This window comes from Phascolarctos cinereus, unplaced genomic scaffold (assembly GCF_003287225.1).
Source record: "Phascolarctos cinereus isolate Bilbo 61053 unplaced genomic scaffold, phaCin_HiC Scaffold_9;HRSCAF=440, whole genome shotgun sequence".
Classification (NCBI taxonomy): domain Eukaryota; kingdom Metazoa; phylum Chordata; class Mammalia; order Diprotodontia; family Phascolarctidae; genus Phascolarctos; species Phascolarctos cinereus.
In genome coordinates this window covers 55,501,296-55,518,483 of record NW_027556402.1, presented here as the reverse complement: position 1 = coordinate 55,518,483, position 17,188 = coordinate 55,501,296, and the positions used below count along the sequence as shown (strand labels likewise).

Below are 17,188 nucleotides of genomic sequence, written 5' to 3'. Positions count from 1 at the left end.
TTAGTTTATGCTAAAGCTATATCAAACCCTTCCAAATGTATTAGATGAATTCAAACAATAATTTGAAAAAAAAAGTTTTAGAGTAGAGCCTCAAATTTTCTCATCAAAATGAGAAGACTGCTCTAGATTACTTCTAAGAGTGCCTCAAGCTCTAAATCTATGATCTTGATTTAATGATGTAGGAAACTTTCAGGGAAGAAACTCCTACCAATAAAAGTTGGCCTGTGCTTTGTAACTTATAGTCTTATGGAGCATCCTGGGGCTCTAAGCATGTCATCAGGGGAATGTGAACCCCTATCTACATCAATCTAATGGTAGTTCTTTATGTCACAGTTGCCTCATTAGTTTAATAATAATTCATGTAAATTTAACCATTTTCTCCAAAACAGCCAACTTTATGAATTTATTTTGCCCAAATTGTTTACCTGAAGACTGTGTCTTAGTTGAAAAATAAGATTTTGTAACTGTCAAGAGAAAAATATACTTTCACATCCCCATTTTCACTTATATTAGTATCCTAAATGCCAGCCTTCCCTGAGTGTTCAAATCATCGACTGTACCAAGGAAGTGGCAGATTTGAGTTCAATGAAGTACAACATCTCATCCAAATGCCCTTCCAGAACAATTTGGTTCAATATTCAACATGAGATAGTGTCAATCCATTGATACAGTCACTGAGAATCCATTCAAGCCACACCCAACCTCCTCCCCAAATCTTTCATTTTCCAGAAAGACTACAAGGGTCAATACTGGCTGGGTCAGCTGTAGTTCTGTATAGATCAAACCTTCTGATTTAATATCTAGGGTTCTAAGGTTCTTATACTCTGCATCTAAACAATTTTCTCTCTTGTATAAACATATCAAGGGGTAGCTAGGTGGTACAGAGGATAGAGGGCCAGGCATTTCATCATCATCTTCCCGAGTCCAAATCTGGCCTCAGACAATTACTAGCTGTGTGACCCTGGGCAAGTCACTTAACTCTGTTTGCTTCAATTCCTCATCTGTGAAATGAGTTGGAGAAGGAAATGGCAAACCATTTCAGTTTCTCAAAAAGCATCACAAAAAGTCTGAAATGACACCAAAACAAAGAGAAAGAAAAATACAGACTAAATAGGTCTTAACTGAATTTTAGTGCAAGACATACATGTTCAAGAATATTTCATACTAAACTTTCTAAATATGTTTCACAAAAATAAGAGATCTTTTCACAGTTTACCTTAAAATGGCAGAGGTGGGATTTGAACCCAGTCCTTCAACTCTAGATCGTTTTATCCACTGAACCAACCACACTACTTTTCTAAATTGCTTCCTGATCACCAGATCAGTGTCAAAATCAAGAAGAAAAAGCTATATTCTGAAGGGTAAAGATGATTATTCCTCATCTCTACTGGCTCAGGAAACAAGCATTTATCAAAAACCTACTATGTTTCACGCACTATGCTAAGTACTTTACAAATACTAGCTCATTTGGCAAGATTACAGAATTATAGAAATGCTGTATTACAGAGAAGCGAACACAAAATAAAGTGATTAAAGACTAATCTATGCATAAAGACAATGTAAATGCATCGTAAGCTGCTAACTGTACATGTTTGTTTGTTTTTCTGTATTACTAACTGACATACTCATAACTATAGGAAGAAGTTAAGCTTCATTTAAGGCTACTGTTTTAAGCCTACAGTAAGCAGTAGGGGTTACACATGCTGACTTTAAATACCCAGCTTTAGTTAAAATTCGCAAAAGAGATTTAGACCATCACTGTTATGATGAAAAAGAATAAAAAAACCTAAGTTAGATAAGTCATATTAGTCAAACTCAGGTTGTGCCTAAACAAACATATTTGGCTGGATTCAATCAAAAAACTTTTTCTCCCATTACAAAAGCATCTAAGAGAACTGAATTTTTTGACTAGAGACTGCCTGCAAGACTTTGTTCAGAACCACCTGTACATGCAGCTATTTATATAAATGAGGCATATGTAAATTACCTCCAAGTACTTACCCACACAAGTCTTAGGGAATTTTTAAGTTTGCTGTTCTCTCTCATGTGAGTTTGTATTATATATATATATACATATATGTGTGTGTGTGTGTGTATATGTATATATATATATATACATATACACACACACACATATATGTGTGTATATGTATATATGTATGTACATGTGTATGTATATGTACGTGTATATATACATAGATACATAGATAGGCAGAGAGCTGGACAGGCCTAGTTTTGGTTATTATGCATATAGGAAGGAGTACATTACTTTCCTGCTAGGGACTTCACTAATAGGGAACTCCCAGATGAAGAAACTCTAAATTCAGGTCAGCACTTCCTCTGTAGTCCACTGTCTTAGAGTTGCCTAGGATTGAGAAGCTAAGTGACTTACTCAGGGTCACATAGGAGTCATTCATTAAGATAGGGCCTTGAATCCAGGTATTTCCTGGCTCAATGGCCAGCTCTCTAGGTACTATATAACAGGGTAATACTACCTCTCCAAAGGAAGAAATGGATATATACCAAATAAAATATGCGCCTCAATTACTGAATTTACCTTTCCTAAAACTATGTTAACTGTTTAACTGTCCAAGCCATTTCCATTCAACCACTGAAGTGATTTCCCTAAAAGAGTAAGTCTGATCACGTGACCCCTCCCTACTCAATAAACTCCAGCGACTGCATACTGCCACCAGGAGCAAACACAAAATGCTCTGTTTGGCATTCAAAGACCTTCATTAAGCTAGCCCCCTCCTACCTTTCCAGTTTTCTTAGATCTTCCTCCCTGACATGTACTCTTCCATCCAGTGATACTGGCTCCCTGGCTGTTGCACCAACAAGGCACTCCATGTCTCAGCTCTGAGCTTTCTCTCCGTCTGTCGTCCTCCTCCTCTGCACGCCTTAGTGACCACTCAGGCTTCCTTTCAGGTCCAACTACAATCTCCACTATCATAGGAACCCTTCCCTAACCCCTCTTGATTCTTGGTCTTCTCTGTTAATTATTTTCTATTTATCCTATACATAATTTGCTTTGTATGTATTTGTTTGCATGTTGTCTCCTCCATTAGACTGCAAGCTTCTTGAAGGCAAGAAGCTTTTTTTTTTTGTAACCCCAGTACCTAAGCACAGTAGCTGGCACAAAGCAAGCACTTAATAAATGTTGAATGATTGACTGATTATTTAAGGGAATCAGAGAGCTATGTGAAGAATGGGCATAGTAACATTAAAAAAATTAGGTAATACTTTTGAAAATTTTTTGCCATACAATTTATCATAACAAATTTAGTACCCTAACACCACTCATCCAGAATTCTTTGACATCCGCCACAGTGACCTCCACCTAAAATATGACCTTAAGAGGAGTGAAGGGTACAAACATCTGTCACAGATCTAGTGTACTCTGCTCTCTACAGGTAAGTCAGAACCTCAGTCCCATTCACACATCTGAGGGGGGTAGGGGGAGAAGATTATATCATCTGGGCACACAACTGGCTACAGGGGGAAACAGAAAAACTGTAAAGAGAGGACTATTTCTAATATGTCCAATTTCTAGTATTGCAGTACAAAAAAATGGAGCCATTTAATGGAGAGGCAAACAAAAAAAAACTAGAGTTATGTCACCAATACACTACTCAGTTCAATAACTGTTGTTCATTATAATGATTCTGAGTCATAAAAAGTTTAAACTGTTATGAAAAATTTGAGGTTCAGATTGTGTGTAATATATTTTAGAAAGAAATTATCAGAAATTTCTGTTTGTTTTTCAAAGTACAATGTGAATTTAATTATATTTGTTAATTATATTATTTTTGGGTGTTTATAGGTGGCTGTTTCAGTTACCTGGAAATCCACTTCCTACCTCTAAGATTTTACAAGAGAAACTGTTCTATTTTGACAGTAAAAATTAAAAGAAAACATTTTTTACAATCAACTTAGGAAAGCACTTGTAACAGAAATAGCTCCAACTAAACGTACTGGAATAGGAGTTGTGGTTGTTTAAGGTGGAAAGGGATTTGTTTCTTTTAACCTTCCTCAAAATTTTGATGGCATTTTATAAGATCCAATTTTTCTCAAGATTGCACTGCATCTTACATCTTCATAAATGACTCATAGAGGTTTCTGCAGTCCAACATCCTTGTTTTACACAGATGTGGAAACTGAGGCCCAGGGAGATTAAGCAATATCTCCCAAGTTCAAAGGTACTAAGAGGTAGAGGGAAGACTATAATCCACATTCTCTGATTCCAACTCTTTCAGCTTGCCATGAACATTTCTCCAACTCACATCTGAACAGAAGCTACATAGCATAGTTACACAGATAAAGAGAAGTTTCTTGGAGCAGCCAGGTGTCTGAGTGGATACAGCACCAGCCCTGGAGTCAGGAGGACTTGAGTTCAAATCTGGCCTCAGACACATAATACTTCCTAGCTGTGTGACTCTGGGCAAGTCACTTAACCCCAAATGCCCTACTTTAAAAAAAAAAGAGTTCCTTCATCTGAGAGATCCCTATACTGAAGAAATCACAATCACAGGTGTAGCTTAAATTCTCAAAACAATCCTGGGAAAAGAGAAATGCAAGTTTTTGTTTGGTTTTTAGATTGAATCTTTAATTTCATGGTGTGCAGAACTCCTAGGAAGGAAATAACTTCTGCTCCTGCAGGTGACAGCACCTCTTCTATAACTTAATACAAACATGATTATCCCAAATTCATGAGTAAAGAAACTGCGGCTCGGGCAGCATGAGTGAATTGTCCCATAGTTATACAACATGTGTCTTAGGAAAGGATTCAAACCTCAAATTCCAGGCTTCAAATCCACCAGTCAGACACTCAGATGACTACAAAAGGCTTTAACGTACGGGGTGGGTGGGGTGTGTGTGTGTGTGTGTGTGTGTGTGTGTGTGTGTGTGTGTGTGTGTGTGTGTGTGTGTGAGAGAAAGAAAGAAAAAGAGAGAGAGAGAGAGGGATGGACTCCTCTAGTCATCTGGAGAAACCTATGGACCTCCTCTCAAAATAATGCTTTAAATGTATAAAATAAAATTTATACAATTACAAAGGAAATCAGATTGAAATAGTTATCAAAATATTAAAATAGCAAATTCATGAAACCCAGGTTAAAAACCCTGGACCATATCATGCTGCTTCTGTCCAGTTCAAAAATGTCTTTTTACTAAAACAATGTATGCTATTAGTATTGTTAGCCACTACTCTGTGCCTACTACTGAATAAGTCATGTAAAGATGAAATGGCACCACAATTCAAGAATTGTTAACTGTTAAAAAAAAAAGATGAACTACTTCAGTTACCTTCCACAAGAAGACTATTTCCTGTGTCACAAACAAGTTTTTAGAAGCAATCTGCAAGCAATTTCTGGATATCCCACAGTGGAACCATACTTTGATAGCAGTTTTTGCCATTGTGGTTCACTTTTCTTTGAGTTAGTAAGACCTAAATTTGAATCCTGCCTCACTTAACTAGCTGAGTGACTCAGGGCAAATCACTTACCTCAGCCTCCCTTTCCTCACCTGTAAAGTGGGGATAATAATAACAGCACCTACCTACTTCAGAGGGTTGTAGTGAGAATGAAATTTGCTCATATATTAAAAATGCTTTACAAACCTTCATGCACTACATAAATGCTATTATTATTAATAAAAATTATCTGTCTACCCAGATCACAGTGATAACTGTCACCTTGCCTTAATGGATAACAAGTCATAATAAAGCTCTTCCCACTGGAATTATCTACGGTGACTGCTGGACACAGACACCTATTACATTAAAAACACCAAAACGGCTAAGGAAAAGCTAATGCTTAACTTGCTGTTTGGAGTTTAAACAACCCTGAGGTGGTAGGCACCCGGACCAACATTTAATTAAATAAACAATGAACTGAGGTCCCTCACATTGCCACAAGAGAGTTTACAACTCTAAAGTAATTAAAAGCCACAAGGGATCAAGACTCGTCCCCTTCTCATACCGCTAAGACACCCATTAAAAAGTGCTCTCCTTCCTTCCGTCACCTGTGAGACAAACTCACCGACAATCTCCTCCGGAGCAGCTCCGTTCAGTTCCTGAGAGGTGTAAGGACAGCACCGACCAACACCATAGCAAAAGAATCCCGGTCACACTTGGCAAGTCACCAAACAGCCACACCTTCGGAGCTTTTCCATCAAAAGAAATGTACGTGATGAATCTTAAAACCACTTCCCTACCAACTTCCTCATTTGTAAAAAAAAGGTGGGGGCCCTGCTGGGGCTCAAAGATGAAAAGCAACGAACTCAGGCTTCCTAGCTACAGGCCCTTAGGGGGCAAAAAGCCTTCTCCCCAGTTAGGTGTTCCGTGAAAAGAGGAGCTTCGGCGCCACAGGTGGGGACGCGTCTCCCCAAACTCGTCTGAGGGCTGGAGCAAGCGCAGAGCGACAGGCGTGCGGCACAAGCAGGATCCCAGAGAGAGCACCGGGAGCCTGCAGCCCGAGGCAACCTGCAGCGCCCGCTCCCTCGGCACTTCCTCTTCCTAATGCAGGTGTGGTCTCGGGCCATCCTCCGGCCCTCACGCCATCTGCCCCATCTCCTCCCCCACCCCTCCTCGGCGTCTGCCCCCCGCACCGCAGGGCACTCTGGCCACATCTTCTCACCTCCTCCTCCCCCTCTCACTGTGCAGTCCCTCGAGTTCAAGGGCAACCTCACACGTCTGTGCATCACCCCACGGGCCTGGACCCTCTCCTCGCACTCCCGGGGCGGCCGCACGTGTATTTTTAATAGCTACAACTACCACTTCCAAGAGTTCCTGATAGTACGAATATTAATGATGATGATGATGATGATGATGATGACAACTCTCAAGAATTTCCACGACAGCTGGGAGCTAGTTTTATTTTCTTGGAAGTTCCCCGCCCCCGTCCCTCCAGCAGCGAGGACTTGAACTTGAACGGTCTCCTCCCTACTTTCGGTTCCCAGGGTGGGGGAGGACCCGCCGCCTCACCTCGGGGGGGCCGGGGCACGGGACCCGGCCCGCCTCCTTCCGCGCGTCACCCCCCTGAACTGGACGGCTCTGGGCGGCCCGGGTCGGCTGGGGTGACAGGGGCCGCTGAGGGGGCTCCGGTCTCACGTCTCTCCCTGACCCCTTCCCTCCCCACGTGTGGGCGGGCCTGGCTGGGGGTCTCGCTCCCCGTTCTCACCTCGTTTCACGGCTGCTGCTGTTGCTGCTCCTACCGAGTCACCCCCGCCTGTGTAATCTTAGCCCGAGACAGAAGGAACCCGTTTTCCTGCTCAAATTTCAGGCGTCGCCGCCGGCCTCCGGCGGCTCGGGAAGCGAGTGGGCTTTTTTTTTTTTTAATGGTCGGGGTCGGTCGTTGGCCGCGGTGGGCGGGCGGCCGTGGCTTCTCCGCCGCCGCCGGCCGCTGCCCTCCCCGGCGGGGGTGTGCGGGCGCCGCCGGGCCCCCTGCGGCTCGGCCCGGCCCCTGCCCCCCCTTCCCCGAGCGGGGCTGCAGCTCCCCTGTGGCGCGGCTCAGGGGCGCATCCCACGGGGCCTGGCGCTTCACGCGGCCGCAGCCGGGCCGCCCGCCTGGCGCATGGACTCGGCGCGGCACGCAGCACCGACGGAGCGACGGACGGGCCGGCGGCTCCCGGGACAAGGACGAGGACGAGGAGGAGGAGGAGTGCGCTGGCTCCGGCGGGCTGGCCCTCGCGCCCCCTCAGGGAGCTGCTCTTCGAGTCAGTCCCGCGGCTCGCTCCGGGCAGCGAACCCTGGGACGGCCGCTCGGCCCCGCCCCTCCCCCCGCAGGGCGTGTCCTGTGCCCCCGCCGCTCACCGCCCGCCTCCTTCGGCCCCGGCCGCCCCCGACTTGCCACTTCCCTTCCAAAAGCCCCTCAGCCCGCGCGGCCACGGCCCCTCCTCCCCGGCTCCCTCTTACCTGCCCCTTCCCCTCGGGGCTCCCCCTCACCCACCCTTTCAGAAAGTTTCCTGAAGGGACCCGAGGGATGAAAAGGAGCCCCCTGGGCGCGGGGCAGGGCGGGTCGGGGCGCGGAAACCCCTGACCTTGACCCTAACTCTGACCCGGATTTCTCCGGGGAGCGTCGGGAACAGCCGAAGTCGGCCTCGGAACCCGGCCCGGGACGGGGCTCGGGCCGCTGCCCCGGGGCTTCGACTCGATCAGGGGCGCGCCCGCGCTTAGTCCAGGCTGTGCTGCCTCCCAAAGTTGGACCTTGGAGCCTGGCTTTGTTTTGTGCCGAGCGGGCATCCCTGGCCGGGCCGGGGGCGCGGGGCGACGTTCAGACCCCGCCGGGCGGGACCCCCTGCCGGGCCCGGAGAGTGGGGCGGTTCGCCGTTCCGTTGCGTCGGCGGTGCGCAGCCTGGCTCTGCAGCGGGGAGGAGGAAAGGGATTCGGTGCAGCCTCTGGCGCTGGGGATGAACCCGGGATGCTCCCGGAGCAAGGGCACAGAACAAAGCCTTGGCGGTGTTCTCCCCGTCACCGTGCACTCAGAGCATCACTGCTGCCCTGGGTGGTCGCAGCCCAGGAGAGCGTGGGGCTTCAGAGCGTAGAGCCAGCCTCACCGGGGGAAAGAACTTAAAACGAGGTTGCAAGGAGACCGTGGCGCTTTCCCTCCAGCCTCAGCCATTCACTACCTGGGAGATGACCCCGGGCAAGTCTGCCTCAGTTTCCTCCTATGTACAGTGGAATTGCTAAGCATAGCACCTGCCTCTTAGGGTTGTTGGGAGCATAAAATGAGTTAATGATCATAAAGCATTTTTTTGCAAATCTTAATAAATATTTTCTAAAAGCCAACCAACTAGTGCCAGGTACAGGTGCGCATCGGTGCAAATACAAATAAAAAGGAAAACAGTGCTTGCAAGGAGCTTACAATCTGACAGAAGACTAAAAAAAGGGGGGGGCATAGTCCATAGGAGTGCAGCCTTGTGACATATGAAAAAAGAGTTGGCCTGGGATCCTTCCTTAATGAAAGTTTATGTCCCGATAGCCTAATGCGTTATGTAAATCTACTACTATTGTTATTTTATGCATGAGACTGGAAATGTTTCAGAACAGTGGCTAAGTAGTACTAGATTTCCCAATTCTGTTGTGAGTCAGAGAATATTTATAGCTTTGAAAAACAGATTTATTAAAAATAATTTAAAATGGTTTATGACCAACATTAAGGATACCCTAAAGAAATCGCTGAAGTATATAAAAAAGTTATTGCAGGCTGTTTTGTAACCTGGGGCAGTTGAGGTCATATCCCTTATGTAAAGACTATTGGGACTTGCCTAGAATTTCCACCATCTAGGTGAGTCAGAGGTAGAGTGATGGGCATGGAGTCAGAAAGACTCATCTTCAAATCCAGCCATACAAACTAGCTGTGTGAGCTTGGGCAAGTCACTTAACATTGCTGGCCGAAGTTTCCTCATCTGGAAAATGAGCTGGAAAAAGAAATGGCAAACTCCGGTATCTTTGTCAAGAAAACCTCAAAAGCGGCCATGAAGATTTGGACAGGACTGAAATACTCTTGCATTGATTTCCCAATCCTTAAACAAACATTTCTAAGCACCATTGGTACAGAACTGCTGCCTGTGATTATCGTCATTTGGGCTAGACAGGTGAAAAAAACAGCTCTAGTCTGAGTATATATTTGTCAACTTTGAGATAAAACAGCATTACAGGTAACTATATAAATTCAAATTATTTACTTTGTTCCATAAAATTCGCTTATCATGTCTCATCAAGCAAAATGCAATTGAAAACGAAAAGTGTAAACCTATTCAGGTGGCTCTAGTGAAGTTATTTTCAAAACACTTCGTTTATTTGCCAGGTAATGGAAGGTTCTAGAAAATTCACTTTTAGACCTTTTAAAACCTTTACCCATATTTATATTTGAAAAGTTTTCAAAAAAGGACTATTCTCTTAAATAGAATACATTGAATATAACATAACCTTTTCATGAATGAATGTCAGCAGTGTGAACAGCAATGATTATACTTTATGCAGTGCATTGATAGTAAGACTGCTTTGTAGTTTATTTTTTATTTTAACAAACTCACCACGCAGAGTTTTAATTTAAAAAAAATTAGGTGGTATCAGTAGAATGCTAGACCTGGAATAAGGAAGACCTGAGTTCAGATTTGGCCATATATATTTTTATTAGCTGTGTGACACTAAACAACTAGTTTAAACTAAATCTGCCTTAATAAATAGGAGTAATGGTATCATCTCTGGATACTTTATACTTATTTTAGCAATGCTGTCATACAAACATTTTTGAAGCTTCTGTTGGAATTTCCTTCAAAGCCATTGTTTTGTACACACACACACACCCCACACCTTTTATACTTCTATATAATTATGTCATACTGCTTTTTAATAATATATGGGTATACTGGGGCTTGGGGGATGCTTAGATGTTTGTCCCAGTGCCAAAATAGCCCAAGACCACCATACTTTAGGGATTCTTATTACTGTTTTAAAAACTTTTTTCATCTCTTCCTTCATGGATGTGACTGTGCTATTTATGAAAGCCTGGATCTATTCAGTCCTGTAAGATTCTTTGTAACCCCATTTTTGGGATTTTCTTGGCAAAGATACTGGAGTGGTTTGCCATTTTCCTTCTCCAGTTCATTTTCCGGATGAGGAAGTTGAGGTAAACAGGGTAAAGTGACTTGCCCAGAGGCACACAGGTAGTGAATGAGGCAATATTTCAACTCGGGAAGATGAGTCCTACTGACTCCAGGCCTGGCACTGTGCCAACAAACTGTTAAAATTTGTTATTTCTTATCTCTCTTAGCTAGGAAACCAGATAACCAAACTGTTTAACATTGCTTATGCAACAAAAATAAATTGAGTAAGGGCCTTTTAAATTTAACAAAGAGTAAAGTACATGAACTTTTTGAACTTTGTAAATATCCTGGTTACTCTGAGGGCTTTTTGTTTTGTTTTATTTTGGTTTTATCTGTAGTTCAAGAGCGTTAGCTACCCTTGAGATAGGTAAGATTATGCTACTATAAGAGATACCTATTTGTGACTGGGTCCACAAATGCACAGGCCCACTATCACCTCTAGATTTCAAACTTCTTGAGGAAAGTGACTGTACATCTTCTCTTATTTTCCATAGTTCCCACATAAAATACTCTCCAAGCCTTACTCTGTTGGCAAGCCATAAAATCTGGAAGAAGTGGGATTCACACATTTAAAATGTGAAATTATGAATAACTTTTCTTTTCTGAAAATGCTGAATAAACCTTAAAGTGAGTAGTGGATACAGAGTCAGCCTCAATAAGAACTGAGTTAACTTTTCCCTCTGACACAAACTGACTGAGTGACTCTAAAGCATTTCACTTATTTTCTCAGTGTCCCTCATGTAACTCTGCATTTGTAGAAAGAGTTTCCTCACTAAGAATTCCCTACACCGATGAAATCATAAGTCTGGTCAAATAATAAAAGTACTATGTAAGTGATTGTTGTTAAGGAGAGTTTCACTTCATCTTTAAATCCATCCTTATGGATTTGATTTTTTATAATCCGTTAAATATCTTTAAGACTCATCTCCAAACTCATTCATCTTTAAATGTGGATTCCAGAACTGGATAATTGTAATTGTGATATCCAACCAGTGCAGAGTGTGATGAGAAAATTTCAATTCAACAATGTTGTCAACACTGGGCAGAGTATTGTTTGTTAACAATTGACAAACAGTAAAGAGCCTACTTTGAGTGAGGCTCTGAACTGAGTGTTGGGGAAACAAAACACAAAAAATGAAAGAGTCCCTGTCCTCAAAGAGCTTACATTTTTTTTCCGCTCTATGACTGAAAGGGTTCACTGTGTACACAGAGAAATACATGACAAAGAAAGTTGAACCCATTTAAGGAGATGGGGTCTACTAAGGAGTTGGTGAGACAAGGACCCAAGAAAATGCCATGGGATTTCACGCCGAGAAGGAAGGATATGGATGAGAATCCAACAAAAAAAGATTGAGGAGTGGCTAAACGGGGAGGAGGAAAACTAGGAAAGAGAAAAGGCCCCAAAGCCACAGGAAGAGAGGGTGGCCAATGGTTTCAAAAGCTTCAGATCAAAGAAGATAGGATTAATAAAAAGCCACTGAATTTGTCAGGTAAGAGATCCACCTCCTTGGTAATGACCCACCTCCTTGACCCTCTGCCCCCTCCTATTTCACTAAAATGGGCTGTGAGTTTCTTCATCTTCCCTCCTTCACACTGTAAAACCTATCTACATTTTCACCCATAACCTCCACCTTTACTCCTATATTGAAGGAAGACGTGGGCCTTCTCTTTCCCCAGGCCAAGTCCTTTTCCTGTGCCCTCAATTCCTTCCACACCTCCTTCCTCCTTAAATTTACTCTATCAATTTATCCCCCTCCCTACCTACCTCACATTCCGTCGTTCTAGACATTTCATCTGCCTACAAACATGTCCACCTATCATTAGGAAAACGTCACTTCACCCTATCATCCTCTTATCTCTTTCCTTCCACAGCCAGACTCTGAGAAATGTACCGGTCATGCCTCCATTTCCTTCCCCCTCCTGAATTTCTGGCACTTTGGCTTCTGATCTATCTGGCCATCTGACTGTAGCTGACTTTTACAGGAGCTCTTGAAGCTCTCAATCTATGTTCCAGTGATTCTGAGAGAAAAACCCCTGCTGAGAAAGAAGTGGGGGAAGAAATTTTGTGGGCTTGAGAGAAGTTAAGAAGCAATATTAAGTAGATTGGAAGATTATTGAAAGCAGGAACCATTTCATTTTATCTTTGTATGCCCAGTGTCTAGTACAGAGCATGGTATATGGGTGTTTCACAGGTTAATGGAGGCAGAGGAAAAAAAAATTTAATACACTGTGCTTTTGTTTTGGCCAGTGATTCCCATGATTATTAAAAAGTGTTGAACAGTGTGACTGTTCAGCAAGTTCAGTAAAGTTTCCCTACTCTTTGAGCAAGATATAACAGAATAATAGACTTTCTAAAGTAAAAATTAATTTTCGAAGTCACTCTATCTCCATTTTAAAGAGAGAACAGATTCATCCAAGTTTTGCACTTTGGGAAGAAATACATTATCTGCAAAATGTTGTGAAAAAATTTCGTGAAGGTTTTTTTTTTCCTCTATTATGACAGCACAGTCAAGTACTGGGCAAGGAGTCAGGTCTAGGTGACCTTGGGCACGTGAGTGACCTTGGGCAAATCACGTATTCTCCATAAACTTCATACTCCTGAATGATGGAGCTGGGTAAGATAATCTCTAACTCTCCTTTCACATCTGAAGTGCTCTGATTCTTTCTCCATCCAGATAGTAAGTATGCCTAAAGGTTTTTGAATACACTTGAGAGTAGGAATTGTTTCATTTTTGTCTTTGTCTAATGCTACCTCTAGCAAAATGCCTAGCATATAGTGGGTATTAATAAATATTTATAATACAACTCATTCCCCAGTTGATAAGTGGTCAAAGGATATGAATAGGCAGTTTTCAGATGAAGAAATTGAAGCTATCTATGGTCATATGAAAAAACAAAAATCACTTATCACTAGTGATTAGAGAAATGCAAATCAAAACAACTCTGAGGTGCCACATCACACCTATCAGATTGGCCAACATGACAAAACAGGAAAATGATAGATGTTGGAGAAGATGTGGGAAAATTGGGACACTAATGCATTGTTGGTGGAGTTGTGAACTGATCCAACCATTCTGGAGAGAAATGTGGAACTATTCCCAAAGGGGCATAAACTGTGCATACCCTATGATCCAGCAATACCATTTCTAGGTCTATATCCCAAAGAGACCACAACAATGGGAAAAGGACCAACATATACAAAAACATTTATAGCAGTTCTTTTTTGTGGTGGCAAAGAATTGGAAATTGAGGGGATGCCCATCAATTGGGGAATGACTGAACAAGTTGTAGTATATGAATGTAATGGAATACTATTGTGCTATAAGAAATAATGAGCAGGTGAACTTCACAAAAACCTAGAAAGACTTATATGAATTGATGCAGAGTGAAATGAGCAGAACCAGGAAAACATTATACACAGTAACCAGCCACATTGTACAATGACTGACTTTGATAGACTTAGCTCTTCTTAGCAATGCAAGGATCTAAGACAACTCCAAAAGACTTATGAAGGAACATGCTATCCACATCCAGAGAGAGAACTTAGGAGTCTGAATGCTTATGGAAGCATACTATTTGTGCTTTTTTTCTTTTTTCTTGTTTTATTTTTTTCTTCTTTCTCATGGTTCCTCCCATTAGTTCTAATTCTTTTTTACATCATGACTAATATGAAAATATGTTTAATATAAATGTATAAGTAGAGCCTATATCGGATTGCTCGCTGTCTTGGGGAGGGAGAGGAAACAGAGGGGGAGACAATTTAAAACTCAAAATCTTATGGGAGTGAATGTTGAAAACTAAAAATAAATACATTAATTAAAAAGAAAAAACAACAAACCACAGAAATGAGAAAACAGACATCCAGAGAGGTTGTGATTTGCCCAAAGTCATGAAGAGAGTAAGTTTCTGGACTGAGATATGAACCCAGCCCATTCAGCTCCAGAACAAAGGTCCTTTCAATCACCATTCTGTCTTTGTTTAGGTTTCTGTAGCTATTCTTAAGAATCTGTCCAAGGTTCAATGTCAGTAGAATTTTTACTTTCTGAAAATTTTAAATTTGCTCTTTGGTTGGCTAAACATATTTTCTCCTTTGTCTTTTTTTTTTCTTAAAATAAAAACACTTTGTAAATCTTAAAACAATATATAAATATGAGTTATTGTTGTTAGGCATTCTGTACATGCTCTTGACCCTTGAACAGTCAGTTTTCCTAGATTCCTATGATGTTCATGGCCTAATCTTTTTATAAACATTATTATTTTTAATTAAAAGTATTTTATTGGTTTCTCCCTAAATACCCAGAGGAATTCAAGGACAAACATGGCATTCAATCAAGGCTATTCCCTAGGAGGTCAGCAGAACTTTGGACCTGGTTATCTTCAGGAGGAGGGAAGTCAACTATGGTCAATCCACTACAAGCATTTATTAAGCACTTGTATTGTGCTCAGCACTGTGCAAGGCGTAGAGGGTACAAAGAAAGAGCTATCCCTGCCCTCAGAGAGCTTACATCAACTGAAGGGATGCAGAATGTTAACAGATAAAAATTCTACATATGCAAAAGAAATACTAAATAATGGAGGGAGGTGTGGCTAACAAATGGGGGATTCAGGAAATGCTTCTTGGAGGATATAGCCCTTGCACTGAACCTTGGAACCTGGAGTTTTCAGGACACAGAGGTAGGGAAGGAAAGCTTTCCAGGCAAAAGCATGGAGTCAGGAGATAGAGTGGCATATATGGACCATAGTAAATATAGGTAAATGCATCTGGAATTTGGAAGTAGACTAAGGCCAATCTGTAAGGGGTTTTATATATCAACAGAAGAATTTGTATTTTATTTTAGGGGAAATAGGGAGCCACTGGAACTTCTTGAGGAAAGTGACATGGTCATGTCTGTGCTTTAGTATTATCAGTTTTGAGGCATCATTGTAGACGTTGTATTGGAGAAATGAGAAATGGATGCCACAAGAGTCTGCTTTCTGAACTTGATACAGGCAAGTTAGTGCGAGCTCTTGGGATGTAGAGATATATACGTCTGTTGACAAATGAAACAGCTCAGGCAACCAAGTCAACAAGCATCAAGTGCTTTCAGAGTAGCAGGTGCTATACTAACTTCTAGGGATACAAAGAAAGGGAAAAACATAACCCCTGCCCTCAAGGAGCTCATATTCTAACGGGGAGGGTAACATGCAAACATCTATGCACAGGGTAAATTGGAGATCATCTCCGATGGAAGACACTAGCAGTGGGAGAGATCTGGAAAGGACTTGAGGAAGTGGGATTTGAGCTAAGCCTCAACGGAGGCAGAAATGAGGAGGGATAGTGTTTCTGACAGAGGGGACAGCCAGTGAAAATGCACAGGGTTGGGAGACAAGTGTCCTGTTTGAGGAACAGATAGTCCAGCGTAGCTATGACATAGGGAAATTGTAGTTGAATAGAATATAAGAAGACAAGAAAGGTTTTGACAGGATCGGGTTGTAAAAAGATCTAAATGCTAAACAACATTTTATGTTTGATCTTCAACACAGATTAAGATCCGGTTTTTATCACAGTAACACCAACAACTAACATTTTTTTTTCTCAAATGAGATTTGTAAAGTGCTTTACAAATCTTAAAGAACTATATAAATGCTAGCTACTACTATATAGCATTTTGTAATTTGCAAATGTTTTCATATATATTTACTCACTTAACCCTCACAAGAACCATCTGTTATTTTCTCCATTTTACAGATGAGGCTAAAAGGTTAAATAACCTGCCCAGGGTCATACAGCTGGTAAGTGTCTAAAAATGAACTCTGGTCTTGCTTTCCCAAGTCTAACACTTTTATGCAGAGGCAAAAGTTTTCCATTATATCTGATTGGTATCTCACCTCTTACGTCCTAGTTTGTAGGACACTGGGTATTGGCTAACAAGACCTGCTCCAGCTCTACACTGGAAATTTCTATTGTTGAGATTCCAGTAAGGAATATTCCAGATATAGAGGAATATCTGTCTATCTGTCTGTATATATCTCTATCTATCTGTCTATCTATCTATCTATTTATATATGAAAAGGAAGAGAGGACATCTAGAACAGAAGTAGCTTACACATTTGAGCCTTATGAAACTCAACAAGACCCCCAAAGCCAGAGGTTTTCTTCAGAATGATTGAAAGTGAATATTGTGGAATTATAAAGAACAAACTTGACCCTAAATAAGAAGTTTGAGGAGACACTTTCTGCCTCAACTCCTTTGCAGAGGTCAGAGTGTGATACTTACGGGTGGAGCATCCACTGTATCTATTATCTTATTTTTTCCTACATATTGAGTGATTTTGCTATTTTTTTCTCTTGCTTTTTTTCTTCAATAAATTATTTTCTTATAAAAGATGGATTTCTGGGAGAGAGTTAAGAACTAGGGATACAAAGGGAAATGTAGGCAGTATAAAAAGAAAAGATAGCAGAAAAAAATATTAAAATAAAACAAAAAAACTATCAGGAAGCCCTCTCTAACTGGCTAGTCCTCAGAAGAAAATTCACCAACAAGCATTTATTAAGTACCTATTGTATTCCAAGGCTTGAGCACACAGTCCATGACTGGGC

The 17,188-nt window shown here is 41.8% G+C and overlaps 1 protein-coding gene across 2 annotated transcripts in view; it reads right to left on the bottom strand.

Moving 5' to 3' along the window:
- Positions 1-7,268, bottom strand: part of UGT8 (UDP glycosyltransferase 8) — an 88,961-nt gene extending 81,693 nt beyond the window's left edge. The window contains exons 1-2 of one of the 2 annotated variants that reach the window (XM_021001355.2): positions 7,179-7,267; positions 6,039-6,162 (exon numbers count right to left, since the gene is read on the bottom strand). The gene's annotated coding sequence lies outside the window, so the exon portion shown is untranslated. Of the gene's footprint in view, positions 1-6,038; positions 6,163-7,178 lie in introns of both variants that reach the window. The other variant, XM_021001356.2, reaches the window with a different exon arrangement.
- Between the last annotated feature and the right edge of the window lie 9,920 nt (positions 7,269-17,188).